We start from the raw sequence: 3,665 nt of genomic DNA, 5'->3' as shown, positions 1-3,665 counted from the left end.
TCAATTCCTTTTTGGTTAAATGCAAAATCTTATACCGTAGTTTTCAATTATTTCATAGTTCTCAAAATTCCTTTAATTAAATGCAAATTTTTATATCGTAGTTTTCAATTATTTCATAGTCCGCATAATTCCTTTCCCATCAGCACTTGAATTGGGAAAGAAAGGGGGTTGATACATAATGGTAAAATTACATCGACCGTGATACGTTTAATGTGAATGTTTTAAGATTTTAAATTTCGTTGGTGCATATTTTCGGTTTGAAAATCGAATTTATTCAGGAATTATTAATGCTGAATGAGCTTGACACCGAGATGCAACCCTATATAGACTATATCCCATAAAAAAACCACAAAGGCATACACACAATTGGGAATGTATGTCTCAATTGTACAGCTTGTATCAATTGGAGTTTTAGATATTATTATTCCCGGTCCGTCTATTTATATTGACATTTGATTTTCTAACTCCAAAAAATATGGGAGCTGCCATAATATGAAATTGAATAGTGCGGTTTTGTATGCGGACGACGTCGCGGGTGGTTGGGAGAGGTCATTAATGACTTCCCCATCCAGTTTCGAATCTCAATTTATACACGATGTGTTGTGGTCTGTTGATACAACGATGTTGTAATGATGATATAATATATGGATTTTTCCCAAAGAGTAATTCCTTTTTCTTAAATCGAATAGTGTGGTGTCTGATTAAATCATAATTATAAATAAATTAATGCAATAGCTTAGGCGAATTAATTACCTAATTAGAGCATCCATGTAAGATTAATAGGGTTAGATTACTTAAAAAAAATTACAGAGAACATAGCTAGATTAATTCTTAAAAATGCACATTAAACAAAAGCTATGAAAAACACAAGTTAAATCTTTTATTAATTAATTAAAATATTAAATAATTATCTTGAATAAAAATTTATTTATACAAATTTTCCATTTTATTTGTTTTTATTATTATAATATTTTATATTTTAAATATATTTAAAAAATAATAAAAATGTTAAATAATATTTAATAATTAATTTTAACAATTTTTATTATTTATTTATTAAAATCAATAATATTTAATTGAAATTAAAATCAAATTAACAACAACGCATTATTCATATTTAATCTACTTTAAATCTATTACAATAATTACTATAAAAGATAATTTACTTAGATATTGACGATTACAATAAATTTTTATTTTAACTTAAATGCAATTTATTTCATTTTATCCAATTTGTTTATTATTTGATGTTAGATTCTGTTCTTATGTTTTTATAACATCAATATATAAATTAATGCATAATAAGTAAATGAATGACAATGCATAATTAAATTATCTATCTATATATATATATATATATATAAATAAATAAATGAAATGAAATGTTTAAAAATTATGGATTAAATTTAAGTAATTAAATATTTTTAGATATATTAACTAATGATTTGAAATTTTAAATTTTTTTTTTCCAATATTTATTTGGAATCCACAATTTTTTTTTTGTTTTATTAAGAACACTATACATTATATATAATTAATTTTGGTTTGTGTCATATTTGAAGATTTATTCACATATATTCGAACTACTTTAGTGCATAAACTTTCAAAATTGTTTTAGTTTTTTTTAATTGTTATTTAAATGAAATAATTTTTATCATATAACACACATTTAAATCAAAATCAAATTAAAAACAAATCATTATTTATATTTAATTTACACTGTATCTTTTACAATAATTATTATAAAATATAAAAGATAATTTACTTAGATATTGATTATTATATTAAATTTTTATTTTAATAATGCAATATCTCTGATGCTCCACACTTTTTTATAACATCAAGATATAAATTGATGCATAATAAGTGAACGAATGACAATGGATATTATAACATCATTATATAAATTTATGCATAATAAGTGAATGAATTAGAATGTATAGATGAGAAAACAAAACAATATTAATATTTCTAGATATAAGTAATTAAATATTTTTAATTATATTGATTAATATCATGATGAGAAATTTTGCTGTTTTTTTTTTTAAATATTTATTTAGAATTAATAATAAAAATTAAATAAATTTTTTAATTATTAAGAATTAATTATCTATATATATTCTTTTATCTTTTTTTTCTAAATATCTATTTAAAATTAATAATAATAAAATTAAATGAGTTTTTTTATTAATATATATATGGAATAAATAATATACATTTCAACTATTTTATTTTACAAATTTTGAAATTGCTTATAGTTTCTTTTAGTTTTTTTTTTTAATTGTGATTTAAACGATATAGTTTTTTTTATCATATAAAGGAAATTACTACAAACCTTGGTATCTACTATATGAATAGAACTATATCCTTAGATGCATATATATGATGTTTATTATCATTAAAAAAATGTTGTTTCTTTATCACGATCCAAATGTTGTAAGTCACAATCATGAAAAATACCTTGAAATATATTATTCTAGCAAATTATAACATGTTTCTATTTGTAAAACTTAGTGATTTTATTTTTTCTTTCGATTAAAAAATTATTTGAATTGCATGTGTCCATGGAAATTAGATCTCAAAATATTGAATCAAAACGTGTGTTATTAAGAGGTATTTCATTTGACTTCGTTCATATTCATCAAACTTCTAGAATATTCTAGAGTTTACAATTGAAATAAGGATGTGCATCCCAAAGAGTTTGCAATAAGAGATCTTACATATGTGCAAGCTACAAATCTATTAAAAATGACAATTGTTGATGACATGAGAAAATATTATATTCTTACCAAGTCAATAAAATAATAAACAATGTGGAGGAATTCATTTAAATGTAGTGGCAAGAGCATTACTTAATTTTAATACATGGGTTTATCTCCCTGTTATAAGTTATCCAAATAAAATATTACTAAGGTTTATAATATTGGTTTATAATGTTAAGGTTTTTAATATTGGAATTAATATTAGGGTTTTAATATTGAGACAAACATTGTGACAATTAATGTTGCAATGTCATATCACATTGCAATTTATTCAACATTGCATTGCGACATTACAAAAATAGGGTTTAATATGAGGGTTTATAATATTGAGTTTAGTATAAGAGTTTAATATTGGGATTATAATATTAAAGTGTAATATTGAGTTTGATGTTAGGGTTTATAATATTGAGTTTACTATTAGGGTTTAATATTAGAGTTTATAACATTGGGTTTAATATTGGGTTTAAAATTAGGATTTATAATAAATTTGTTTTTAATATTAGATTTTAAAATATTGAGTTTATAATATTGTGTCTAATATTAAAGTTTTTAAAATTGGGTTCAATATTATGGTGTTGATATTATGACAAACATTGTGTCAATGTGACAATCAATGTGATAATCATTGTTGCAATGTTACATCACATGAAATTTATTCAATGTTGCATTGCAACATTACAAAATTAGGGTTTAATATGAGGGTTTATAATATTGGGTTTAATATAAGAGTTTAATATTGGGTTTATAATAATAGAGTTTAATATTTGGGTTGATAATATTGGGTTTAATATTAGGGTATGATATTAGGGTTTATAATATTGTATTTTATAACCTTGGGTTTAATATTGGGTTTAATATCATGACATTGGAATTGTACATAAATCAATCCAATGTTGCAATGTG

The sequence above is a fragment of the Pinus tabuliformis genome, chromosome J, assembly GCF_031772625.1.
Source record: "Pinus tabuliformis cultivar Carrire ecotype Pingquan chromosome J, CPIR1, whole genome shotgun sequence".
NCBI classification, from domain to species: domain Eukaryota; kingdom Viridiplantae; phylum Streptophyta; class Pinopsida; order Pinales; family Pinaceae; genus Pinus; species Pinus tabuliformis.
The sequence above is the reverse complement of the archived record's forward strand: the minus strand, read 5'-3'. Positions refer to the sequence as shown.